General features: G+C 44.2%; 2 pseudogenes; one reads left to right on the forward strand and one right to left on the reverse strand.

Moving 5' to 3' along the window:
- The first annotated feature begins 443 nt into the window (after positions 1–443).
- LOC108538917 (serine/arginine-rich splicing factor 3 pseudogene) lies at positions 444–12,921 on the forward strand (annotated as a pseudogene).
- LOC108538918 (60S ribosomal protein L22 pseudogene) lies at positions 12,828–13,408 on the reverse strand (annotated as a pseudogene).
- Between the last annotated feature and the right edge of the window lie 440 nt (positions 13,409–13,848).

The following is a 13,848-nucleotide window of genomic DNA, read 5'->3' on the forward strand; positions in this document are numbered from 1 at the left end:
CAGGACTGAGAATCACTGTAACTAGGCAGGCAGTGAGATAATGCAGTCCCCCTACTGAAGTGCAGGTCTGTAAGAACTTGGCATGCCAAATGTAAATTCTCGAGGCAGGGACCCAGGGCACGAAATAATGCCATCATTGTTTACAGGTCTGATGGGACCCAATCCATCATTTCATCCGATCTCCTTAGTTTTCACATGTGTAAATAACTCCAAAGATGTGAGTTGCCAGGGTTACCTGATTTGCTCTTGTCCCCAGAAGATCTGAGAGTCCCCCTCAGGCTGGGACCTCACAGCAGGGCACTGCTTTCTGGCAAAAGCCCTCCCTCTCCTGATTGTCACTGGCCCAGCTCCCGGGGGGGGCGGCCCTTCTAGCACAATGCCAGATATGGGCACCTTTCTAGCTAGGCCTCTCCTCACCAGCTCAGCGGCCTTGCTCACCGGAGATGAATGCCTATCAAGTCCCAGATGCCCCCAAGAGGGCTGGGGCAGCATTACTAAGATCGCACAGTATGTGCCGCTGTGATCAGGATGTGAGCTGCTGCAAAACAAGATGGGGCAACTGCATTTCTGGAACTGCCAGAAATATTAATTCATATAATCACTACAAGTTCCTTCCTGAAGACTTCTAAGTAGACACTGGTTGGTATTTAAAAGGACATTAAAAACCTCCCTCGGAAACACGAACTTTCTTTTTTGTACATGCTGTGGCTTTCTTCCTTTGTACCCTCTCCCAAGGAAGCAAAGCCAGACATGTTTCCTCGGCAGCTAAATGCTGTTATACCAGAAATTCCACACTGCGCCACAGTCCGACGGAACACGGGACGTGTGATTTGTTTCCAAAGTGGCAGACTCATAAAAGCCAAGCCTGTGCAGAAACACACTAGGCATGCATAAAAAATAATGAGATCAGGGATGCCTCAGCAGGCAGGTATCAGAGCAGAGACAGAGTCAGAATTGCTGTGCTGGAATTTGCTCAGAGGGTGCCCTTTACTAGTCCATTTAAGGCCTGCCTCAGCCTCCTGAGTAGCTGGGATTCCAGTCATGTGCCACCACACCCGGCTAATTTTTGTATTTTCAGTAGAGACAGAGTTTCACCATATTGGTCAGGCTGGTCTCGAACTCCTGACCTCAGGTGATCCACCTGCCTTGGCCTCCCAAAGTGCTGGTATTACAGGTGTGAGCCACCACTCCCAGCTGAGGTTGGTTTTTGTTTTTGTTTCTGGTGTGTGTGTGTGTGTGTGTGTGTGTGTGTGTGTTTTCCATCTGCAGAATGGAGGTGGCCTGGTGCAGTGGCTCATGTCTGTAATTCCAGAACTTTGGGAGGCCCATGCAGGCAGATCACTTGAGGTCAGGAGTTTGAGACCAGTCCAGCCAAGATGGCAAAACCCTGTCTCTACTAAAAATACAAGAGTAGCAGGGCATGGTGGCTTGCACGCCAGTAGTCCCAGCTACTCGGGAAACTGAGGCAAAAGAATCGCTTGAACTCCGGAGGTGGAGGTTGCAGGGAGCCGAGATTGTGCCACTGCACTCTAGCCTGGCGACAGAGCCAGACCCTGTTTCAATGAACAACCCCTCCCCAAAACAAAAAACAAACAAACAAAAAACCCCCACAAAAAAACAAAACAAAACAAAACAAAACAAAAACTGGAGGTGATGATGCCCCCTCCAGGATCCCTTTGTGAAGGGTGAAGATTATACAGGCAGGGTCCATGTCTCAGAGGAGATCATTTCCAAGGAGGCTGTGTGATTATTAACCACTTTTGTTACTAGGCTACTAATAAGCCACATGATCCTGGTCGGCTTCCTAATCTCACCAATCCTACTAACCAAGGAGTCTTCGAGAGTTTTAGTTTTGTGTTTTACATTTTCCCAAAGGCCTGTGGCTAGGAAGGGGCTGAAATAGGGCTCAATGTGCCAGTGCTCTGGAGAGTGGGGAGCCAGACCCTCCGGCTCACCGCAGGAAGTCCACCCGCTGAGAGGGAATGTGGTTGGGGATAGGCTTGGAGAACCTTGGGCCATCCAGGAGATCCCAGTGGACAGAGGCAGGGAGGTGCTGTCATATTGGCTGAGTGCCACTACATGGCATGCCCTGTTAATCAGTTACCTCAGGAGATGGTGCTTGGCTCCTGCCAACCTCAGGGCTGCATGCTAGGACTGAATGAGAACCGGCTAGATGGAAGCCCTTACTTCAGGGGGCTACAGTTAGGGGCTCGCGGGGGTCAGGCACCATGTACTGCCCTGGTGCTTCCTAAACCACAAGCACTGTGCACCACCTTCACAGTTTCTGCTCTGATACCTAAACTGGTAGTTTCTAATACCTCCCTCTAAATCAACTCACACCTTTTTCTATGAAAAGAAAACAAGCAACGTTCTAATACATTAAGAAAACACTTAAATATTAAAACAACAACAAATTGTTTACCTATGGGGTAGTCTACCCCATATCTTACTTGATAAACACCAGGGATACAAATAACCTGTGGGAAGCAGTGAACTTTTTGAAGGGATGCTCACCACAGTTCCATGAATTGGTTTCATCTTTCCCATTTTTTAGATGGGAAAATGAAAGCCAAGATTTGAGGTCTTACTTAAGGTCACCTAGAAAGTAGTGGGTGGAGCTGGGACTCCAAGTCGAGTCTGTATCCTGGAAGCCTGTGTCCTTTTCACTACATGTACCTGCTCAATGAATCCTTTATTCCTGAAACCCTATTTCACATAGCATACCTGCACATGGGGTGGGATGACTGATTTGTCCTCCCACAAACTCCCAACGCAACCAGAGGCTCAGGTCTAGCGAGGGAGTGATGGCCACCCCTCCTCAGAGAGTACATCTGATGATGCCCTGGGGCACAGAGGGAGTCCAATGCTCAGAGTGGCCTCATGCTAAGGGCTTAGTTTTTAACATCTCTGGACTCTCCAAGGCAGAAGAATTAATCCAGATGCCTGTTTACCCAGGGCTTCCCCTTGGCCATGGCACTAAGCATGACCTCTTAAAAATACCTACAGTACCTTATTATGAAAAATATTAACTTCCAAGATGTCTACAATGTCTACAACAGTATGTCCCAGCCCATGTGCTCCTTAGAACCTTGCCACTTCCTTATCAAGAGGCAAAGTCTATGCTCCTTCCCCTTGAAAGAAGGCAAACCTTTGTGCTTTGTAGACCAAGAGGTTACTGAGGAACTGACACTGACTTCCAAGGCCAAGCCATGAACCTAATATGTATTTATGTCTTGTTCTTTAGGGATGCTTGCTCTTGGAACCCAGCCACCATGTTGTGAGGAAGCCCAACAGCCTGTAGGGAGGCTCACATGGAGAAGAAATAAGGCCCTTGTTTCATAACCTCTGCCTTGCCTCAGAAGCCAGTAGCAACTTGTTAGCTATGTATGTAAGGTATCTCTAAAGTGGCTCCTCCAGCCCCAGTCACACTTGCTGTGTCCCCCAGATGACACAGCAAGAGGCAGACATGAGCTGTTCTCACTAAGCCTCGCCCAAACTGAAGATTCACCAGCAAAATAGATGATTGTTGTCATTCTAAGTTGGTATGTTGTGGGCTAGCTTGTTAATCAGCAGTAGGTAACTGATACGGATACTACTAAATACAGTAAATAATGCAAAAATAATACTATTTTTAATTTTTTAAATTTATTATTATATATATATATATTTGAGATGGATTCGCTCTGTTGCCCAGGCTAGAGTGCAGTGGCATGATCTTGGCTCACAGCAACCTCCGCCTCCCAGGTTGAAGTGATTCTCCTGCCTTAGCCTCCCAAGTAGCAGGGATTGATTACATGTGCCCACCACCGTGCCTGGCTAATTTTTGTATTATTAGAGAGAGGTTTTCACCATCTTGGCCAGGCTGGTCTCGAACTCCTACCTCAAGATCCACCTGCCTCGGCCTCCCAAAGTGCTGGGATTATAGGCATGAGCCACTGCACCCAGCAATACTATATTTTAAAGAAGATATATACAGTGGTGTGCTAGTAAAGGTTTGGTTCTCTAGATTGAAAAGGAAAAAGCCCCAATTACTGATTTCTATGGTGTAAATGCTCCCACCATAGCTGATCTCAAGCTCTCAGTGGTTTAACAGTCAGCTTGCTAAATTCCTGAAAATTTAACATTTGGTTCCATCTGGTTCAAGCACACCACTGTATGTGTAGTAAAAGGATTAAAAAATGCGGGGCAGACAAAAATCCCCAAAAGGCTGGAGAGCACTCAGCTGTTACTAGCCTTTTTGGACACAGCACAGATTTAACAGCTCTGCCATGTGAAGATGGCTGCTGACTTTGCAAGAGGGAGGAGCACACTGCCCCGGGACTCCCAGTCCAGCAAAGCCAGTGCTGGAAGGCCATGACTTTCCAACTTATTTTTTCGTCTCTGACCAGCAGACGCTCCTTCACATAGGAGAAGTGTACTCCATTTTGTAGATGGGTTGAAAACATCAATATAAAAGATATTTACTTCTGGTTCCAAAGGGCACACACCCAAACATGCTTTCATGACAAAACAATTTCTCTAATTCGTATTTTTCTTATTTAAAAAATACAAAGCTGGCTGGGCGCAGTGGTTCATGCCTGTAACCCCAGCATTTTGGGAGGCTGAGGCGGGCGGATAACTTGAGGTCAGGAATTTGAGCCCAGCCTGACCAACATGGCAAAACCCCATCTCTACTAAAGATACAAAAATTAGCTGGGTGTAGTCACTAATCCCAGCTGTAATCTCAGCTACACAGGAGGTTGAGGCAGAAAAATCCCTGGAACCTGGGAAGTGGAGGTTGCAGTGAGCCGAGATCACGCCACTACACTCCATCCTGGGTGACAGAGTGAGACTCCGTCTCAATTAAAAAAAACAAAAACAAAAACAATACAAAAAAACGCTATTGGAGATGTGGCAAATGTAACTAAAGACCAGAAAGGAAAACTCCCAGGTGTCCTGGCTGAAGGAGAGAGGCAAGTGCAGTGCAGTGAAGTGTTAGTCTGTTTTCACACTGCTCTAAAGAACTTCCCTGAGACTGGGTAATTTATAAAGGAAAGAGGTTTAATTGACTCATAGTTTCACAAGGCAGGGGATGCCTCAGGAAACTGACAATCATGGTGGAAGGGGAAGCAGGCACCCTCTTCACACAGGCAGGCACCTTCTGCCGCACAAGGCGGCAGGAGAGAGCATGTGAAGGAGGAACTGCCAAACACATATAAAACCATCAGATCTTGTGAGAACTCACTCAGTTTCAGGAGAACAGCATCAGGGAAACCACCCCCATGATCCAATCACCTTTCTCCCTCAACACGTGGGGATTACAGGTCCCTCTGTCAACACTTGGGGATTATAATTTGAGAAGAAATTTGGGTGGGGACACAGAGTCAAACCGTATCAGGTAGATTGTGAGGTTGACACCAAAGCCCTGACCAGGAACATGTTATATCATTTTGAGGAAAGGTTCAGAGAAAGAGGCACCTTATTGTCCATCACGTGGACTTTGAAAAGCTGTTTCTTTGGATGGGTTGAATAACCCTCTTGCTGATCTGCTTGTGTTTTCTAAGAGATGTTCCTCGAAAGATATAAGAATAAAAAGTGAGTTTACTCCAAAGAGCATCCAGTTGACTTGGTCCCCTCTGAGGCTACTTCAGAAAGAAGAATGACTAGCTTCAGCCCTTCCTCCAGTGTCTCCATGACCACAGAGGAAGGGATGTGTAAGACGGACAAGCTGGATGACTTGTAAAAGTTAATAGAAGTGAAGCAGAGACAGAGAGAGGTAAAATGCATTCGTGAGGTATTCAGTTTGGGGACCTCCTTAGTTCAGGCTGCTATAACGAAGTACCATAAATTGGGTGACTTATAAACAACATATATTTTTCACATTTCTAGAGGCTAGAAGTCTGAGATCAAGGTGCCAGCATGGTCTAGTTCTGGTGACGGTCCTCTTCTGGGTTGCAGACACTGACTTTGTGTGTTTTCATGTAGTGGAAAAGGTGAGGGATCTCTCTGGGGTCTCTCTATCTCTCTCTCTTTAAAAAAAATTTTTTTTTTTTTTGAGACAGAGTCTCACTTTGTGGCCAGGCTAGAGTGCAGTGGCACGATCTCGGCTCACTGCAACCTCTGCCTTGTGGGTTCAAGCGATTCTCCTGCCTCAACCTCCCAAGTAGCTGAGACTGCAGGCACACGCCACCACGCCCAGCTAATTTTTGTATTTTTAGTAGAGACAGGGGTTTCACCATGAGGCTGGTCTTGAACTCCTGACCTTGTGATCTGCCCGCCTCAGACTCCCAAAGCGCTGGAATTACAGGCATGAGCCACCACGCCCAGCCAGGGGCCTTTTTTTTTTCTTTGAGACAGAGTTTCACTCTTGTTGCCCAGGCTGGAATGCAATGGCACAATCTCAGCTCACCACAACCTCTGCCTCCCAGGTTCAAGTGATTCTCCTGCCTCAGCCTCCCAAGTAGCTGGGATTACAGGCACGCACCACCACGCCAGACTAATTTTGTACTTTTAGTAGAGACGGGGTTTCTCCATGTTGGTCAGGCTGCTCTCAAACTCCCGACCTCAGATGATCTGTCCACCTCAGCCTCCCAAAGTGCTGGGATTACAGGCATGAGCCACCACGCCCGGCCAAGGGGCCTCTTCTATAAGGGCACTAATCCTTACCACTTTATTACCTCCCTAAATGCCCCACCTTCTAATATCATCACCTGGAGTTTAGGATTTCAACATATGAGTTTTGGAGGACACATTCACTTTATTTGCAGCAACCAAAGGATGCATTAAAAATAAGTGTAAAGGCCGGGCGCGGTGGCTCAAGTCTGTAATCCCAGCACTTTGGGAGGCCGAGACGGGCGGATCACGAGGTCAGGAGATCAAGACTATCCTGGCTAACCCGGTGAAACCCCGTCTCTACTAAAAAATACAAAAAACCAGCCGGGCGAGGTGGCGGGTGCCTGTAGTCCCAGCTACTCGGGAGGCTGAGGCAGGAGAATGGCGAGAACCCGGGAGGTGGAGCTTGCAGTGAGCTGAGATCTGGCCACTGTACTCCAGCCTGGGGCCTGGGCGACAGAGCGAGACTCCGTCTCAAAAAATAAAAACAATAAATGTAAAATTTTAAATTTTGTGTATCAGGGGTTGGTCCAATAATAGGAGAATTAGTTGGAGTAAATATTGGAAGATGACCCAATGTTTGAAACATCTTCCAATGGATTCCATGTGTCCAATTCAAATAGCTCAATTTTTAATTTTTTACTTTTTTTTTTTTTTTTTTTTTTTAAACAGAGTCTTGCTCTGTTGCCCAGGCTGGAGTACAGTGGCCTGATCTCGGCTCACTGCAAGCTCTGCCTCCCAGGTTCAAGCAATTATCCTGCCTCAGCCTCCTGAGTAGCTGGGACTACAGGTGTGTACCACCATGCCCAGCTAATTTTTGTATTTTTAGTAGAGACAGGGTTTCGCCATATTGGCCAGTCTGATCTCAAACTCCTGACCTTGTGATCCATCCCCCTTGGCCTCCCAAAGTGCTGGAATTATAGTCGTGAGCCACTGTGCATGGCCACCAGGCTGGTCTTGAACTCCTGACCTCAAGTGATCCCCCAGCCTCAGCCTCCCAAAGGGCTGGGATTACAGTCATGAGCTACTGCATCTGGCCTGTTTCACTTCTTAAGCTGGAGGATTTGATACTTAAGTATTTTTCTTCTTTCTTTTTTTTGGTGGGGAGGACAGGGTCTCACTCTGTCACCCAGGCTGAAGTGCAGTGACACCATCATGGCTCACCACAGCCTCCACTGCCCAGGGCTCAGGTGATCCTCCCACCTTGGCTTCCCGAGTAGCTGGGACTACAGGCTCACACCACCATGCCCAGCTAATTTTATTTATGTATTTATTTGTGTAGAGACAGGGTTTCGCCATGTTGCCCAGGCTGGTCTCAAACTCCTGGGCTCTAGAGATTCACCAGCCTCAGCCTCCCAAAGTGTTGGGATTACAGGCGTGAACCAGCATGCCTGGCCATAAGTGTATATATTATTCTTTATTCCCTTTTGAATGCTGTGAGTGAAGTATTAATTAATTGCAGGCCTCGATCCTGGACAGACCTAGGCCGCCTTCTCACAACACTGTTTCCTTGAAAACGTATCAAGTTCAATGTGGAATAATGTATGTTGGGAACTGGTCACCTGCTTCGTTTACTGTAAAGCCCTTGGTCTGTGGGACTGTTCCTACCCTGGGAATGTGCACAAGCCTGGAGGCTTCATCACAAGGAGAATATAAAAGATTCATGGGAAACCAAGGCAGGGACTTCCGTCTGTCAACATGAACCACATACACCATCATCTCTCTTTTTTTTTTTTTTTTGAGACAGAGTCTTGCTCTGTCACCCAGGCTAGAGTGCAATGGTGTGGTCTTGGCTCACTGCAAACTCTGCCTCCTGGGTTCAAGCGACTCCTGCCTCAGCCTCCCAAGTAGCTGGGACTATAGGCACGTGCCACTGCACCCGGCTAATTTTATGTTTTATTAGAGAATGGGGTTTCGTCATGTTGGCCAGGCTGGTCTCGAACTCCTGGCCTCATGATCTGCCCGCCTTGGTTTATGTAGGTTTATGCAGGCAATCTTGGAAACAATGGCAACAAGACTGAATTGGAAAGGGCTTTTGGCTACTATGGACCACTCTGAAGTGTGTGGGTTGCTAGAAACCCTCCCGGCTTTGCTTTTATTGAATTTGAAGATCCCCGAGGTGCAGCTGATGCGGTCCGAGAGCCAGATGGAAGAACACTATGTGGCCGCTGTGTAACAGTGGCACTGTCGAATGGTGAAAAAAGAAGTAGAAATCGTGGCCCACCTCCCTCTCGGGGTCGTCGCCCTTGAGATGATTATTGCAGGAGGCGTCCTCCACCTCGTCGCAGATCTCCAAGGAGAAGCCTCTCTCGCTGCAGGAGCAGGTCCCTTTCTAGAGTTAGGAGAAGAGAGATTGCTGTCTTAGCAGAGAAATCACAAGCCATGATCCTTCTCTAGGTTTCGTAGGCCATCTAGGTCAAATGAGAAAAACAAAAAGAAAGAAAAGAAAGCTGACTCCATCAGCAACTATAAGGATTATTCACAATGGAATGGAATTTTACCATGGAACGCAAAGATGTTTCAACAGAAGAAAATCAATCAACATAGTACATCACATTATTTGAACAAAAGAAAAAAAATCACATTATCATCTCAATTGACATGGAAAAAGCATTTGAGGAAATAATACCCTTTCATAATAAATGCTCTCAGCAAATTAGGAACAGAGGGAAAATTTCTCAACATGATAGAGTGTGTTTCTGGAAAACTTACAGCTAACATTATATTCAATGGTAAAAACCTGAATGAGTTCCCCTTACGACAAGGGACAACAAAAAGATTCCCACTGCTATTTGACACTGAATTGAAAGTTCGAGCCAGACAAGAAAAGGTGTGGTGGCTCCCACCTGTAATCCCAGCACTTTGGGAGGCCAAGGTGGGTGAATCCTTTGAACTCAGGAGTTTGAGACCAGCCTGAGCAACATAGTGACGCCTTGTCTCTACAAAAAATACACACACACACACACACACACACACAATAAAAAACAAAACTGAGCATGGTGGCATGAACCTGTAGTCCCAGCTACCCAGGAGGCTGAGGTGGGAGGATCGCTTGAACCCGAGAGACCGAGGTTGCAGTGAGCGAAGACAGCACCACTGCACTCCAGCCTGGACAATAGAGCCAGATCCTGACTTAAAAAAAAAAAAAGAAAATGTCAGCTGGGCGCGGTGTCTCATGCCTGTAATCCCAGCACTTTGGGAGGCCGAGGTGGGTGGATCACCTGAGGTTGGGAGTTCAAGACTAGCCTGACCAATATGGCGAAACTCTGTCTCTACAAAAAATGCAAAAATTAGCCTGACATGATGTCAGGTGCCTGTAATCCCAGCGACTCAGGAGGCTGAGGTGGGAGAATTGCTTGAATCTGGGAGGTGGAGTTTCCAGGAAGCTGAGATCGTGCCATTGTACTCCAGCCACGGTGACAGAGTGAGACTCCATCTCAAAAAAAAAAAAAAAAAAGTCATCCAAATGTAAAGGAATAGGTGAAACTATTTCTATTTATAGATGACATAATCCTTTGCATACAAAACCCCAGAGAATCCACAAGAAAGCTCAGAGCTAATAAATGAGTTCAGCAAAGTGGCAGTGTACAAAATGAACATACAAAAACAAATCGTTTTCTATACACTAGAAGGAAATTAAGAAATTCCATTTACAATAGCATCTAAAATAGTTAAATACTTAGAGATAAATCTAACTGAAGAGGTCAAAGATTGATACTCTCTATAAAAGATAAAAACTACAAAAAATTTTAAAAGATCAAAGTAATTGAAAATACATTCTGTGTTCGTGGATAGGAAGATTTACCACTGTTAAGATGTCAATACTACTGAAAGTGATCAGCAAATTCAATAAAATATCTTCTAAAATTCCACAGACTTTTTTTTCCCCACAAATGAGGAAGCTGATCCTCAAATTTATGTAGAATTGAAAGTGACCCTGAATTGCCAAAACAATCTTTATAAGGAAGAATAGAGTTGGAAGACTCACACTTTCTGATTTCAAAACTTACTACAAAGCTACATTAATTAAAACAGAACAGCACTGGCATAAGGACAGGCATATCCAATGAAATAGAATAGAGAGTCAGAAAAAGGTCTCATATATATGGTCAATGGATTCTTTCTTTCTTTTTTATTTTTAATTGACACATAATAATTGCACATGTTTATGGGGTATTGTGTGATATTTCGATACATGTATACAAAGTGTGATGCTCAAATCAGGGTAATTATCATATCCATCACCTCAAACATTTATAATTTCTTTGTGGTAAGAACATGCAAAATCTTCTGTTCTAGCTATTAAAAATATACAATAAATTATTGTTATCTATAGTCACCCTACAATGGTATAGAGCATTAGAACATTTTCCTCCTACCAGCTATGATATTTTGTCCATTAACTAACCTCCCCCTACTCTTCCCACCTCCCTGCCTTTCCTAGCCTTTAATAACCACTATTGTACTCTTCTATGAGCTCAACTTTTTAATCTTCCACGTATAAGTGAGAACATGTGGTATTTATCTTTCTGTGCCTGGCTTATTTCAGTTAACATAAAATCCTCTAGGTTCATTCATGTTGCTGTAAATGACAGAATTTTATTTTTTATGGCTGAATAGTATTCTATTTTGGTTATAGACCACATTTTATTTATCCATTAATGTGTTGGTGAGCACTTAGGTTGATATCACATCTTGGCCATTACGCATAGTGCGGCAATAAGCACAGTAATGCAGATCTCTCTCTCCCTCTTTTTCTTTTTTAGTAGCCATGTGTTAGCCACTTTAATAGAAAATGTGATCAAAACTTGATTACAAGAGTTCAAAAGACAGAGAAAACCAGTGAATTTCAATTTTATTACTCGTTTTAAAATCTGGTACTAGTTTTAAAAAAAAATTTTTTTTAAACTTAAATGCTAACTTCAGCCCAGGGTTTTTTCACAATCGAACTAAAAATTACTTACTACATGGAAAAGTCAATGCAACAAACAAGTAAAATTTGTGAACTCAAGCTACAAACTTATAGTTAATAATCACGGTAAGGGACATTGCTCAGGAGCAACTGATGCCTCAGTGAAGTCTGAAAGAAACTCTGCTTTCGGTGAAGGCAGAGAAAAAATATGCAAGCAATTCTGCTTCAAAGAAATTTGCATAGAAATGGAAAATGCTAGAACCTTTAACACAAGTGAAATTGCAAAGCCTTAACATGTTCAACTCAGTCCAGAGAGCATCAAATGTTAAATTGGAGCCAAGGTAGGATTAAACATTGAATTTCCAGCTATGCCACTCGCAGAGCACAATTTCAGGTGTGGAAACCATCTGTAGGCAAGTTATTTTAAAAACATGAATTTCATACACCGTAAATTCTAAAACACACACTTCTGCATTATTGGTCGAATTTCAGAAGGGCACCACAAGGCATCAGGGTCTTTCAGAGTCACTCACGGCAACAATTTCATCTTTTTTTCCCAGCCTTGGTAGCCCTCTTCTGCGGTTCTCTAGCCTCTGCACGCACTGCAGCACACCACTGTTTGTAGAGTAACTTCTGACATTGAATCCAGTCATGGCCTAAGTTGCATGAGTCAGCTATTTCCCAGGCACCTCCCAACTCCTTGGCATGGGAGGCTTCCCAGCCACTTCTTCAGGCCCCACACAAGAGGCCACATCTGGAAGCACTAGTCCTCTAGCGCCCTCTGCTGGAGACCAAAGTGACAGATTGTTGCAAAGACTTGCAGAAACAGCTTACTTACACATTCATTTGTGTACACATTTAGTTAATTTAGAACCTGGGATTTTACAATCGATTCCCCAAACTCCTTTATGGAGAGTGACAGACTACGCAGCAACGCCGAAGGAGCACTGTTTCTCTCTCTAGGAAGAAGAAGATTAGTAGACATAATTGTGTGCGTCAAGAGAAATTTGTACTAAAAAATCAAAGTAAGACGAATGGCCCAGAAACCCGCGTTTTATTGACACTGTCATTTTCCCAGACAGAGAATCTTAGAAAGATGTCACGTTTTCTTTTAATGAATGAGAGGAGCCCGCTTGTATCCCTGAATCATTCTTTGGGAAAAGCAACAGAAACGATTGACAGTTATATTTTTAAAAATAAAATGGTCACTCCCTTCAGCCCACACCTCCACACCCAATGGCTATCAGTTCCATCAAGTCACCCTCTCCTTCTACTCTAGTATTACCACAAGAATTGAAATTTTCAAGCAGAAAAAAAAGACGTCATGTTACAAATAAGTGAGTGGCGGCCCAGAGGAAGTCCTTTGACTATGATCTCCAATTTTCTGTTCAGTCAACACTGCAGAGATACAAGGATAAACCACCATTTTGGTTCCCAAGTCTTATTCAAGAGCTCACATAAAATATTCCAGATAAATGAAATTTACTCCTCGTCTTTCTCCTCTTCTTCGTCCTGGTTAATTTGGAAGCAACGTAATTTGTAACTCTTTTTGCTGTTAGCAACTGTGCACAACCAATCATGAAGATGATTCTTCTTCAAATATTTTTTGGTGAGATATTTCAAATACCTTTTGGAAAAGAACACCTCGGATGTCACGGTGATCTTGCTCTTACTCCTTTCGACGGTCACCACCCCTCCACCAAGGTTCCCAGCTTTTCAGTTCACTTTGATCCTTTCTTGCAAAAACTGCTCAAAATTGGCAACATCCACAATTCCATCTTCTACGGGGTAGGTGCGACCAAGAGTGAACTTCAGAACCTGCTTTTTTTTGCCTCCCTTCACCACAGCTTTCTCACAGGCACCATGGCAGTAGTGGAGGCAGAAAGCCAGATATCTCTTTAACATACTGATTTTCTTTCCTTTGGATGTATATCCAGTGGTGGGATTGCTGGATCATATAGCTTAATTTTTAGTTTTTTGAGGGACCTCCATACTGCTTTCCACAGTGGCTGTACTAATTTACATATCCACCAACAGTGTAAAAAAATTCCCTTTAATCTGCATCCTCTCCAGTATTTGTTATTTTTTGTCTTTTTGATAATAGCTATTCTGATTGGGATGAAATGAAATCTCATTGCAGTTTAGATTTGCATTTCCCTGATGGTTAGTGATATTAAGCATTTTTTCTTACACTTGTTGGCCATTTGTAGATCTTTTGAGAAATGTTTACTTAGATCATTTGCCCATTAAAAAATAATGGGTTATTTGTTGTTGTGTTTTATTTGCTGTTATTTGAGTTCTTTGTTTATTCTGGATATTAATCCCTTGTCAAATGAGTAGTTTGT

Source organism: Rhinopithecus bieti, unplaced genomic scaffold (assembly GCF_001698545.2).
Source record: "Rhinopithecus bieti isolate Rb0 unplaced genomic scaffold, ASM169854v2 scaffold_15133, whole genome shotgun sequence".
NCBI lineage: Eukaryota > Metazoa > Chordata > Mammalia > Primates > Cercopithecidae > Rhinopithecus > Rhinopithecus bieti.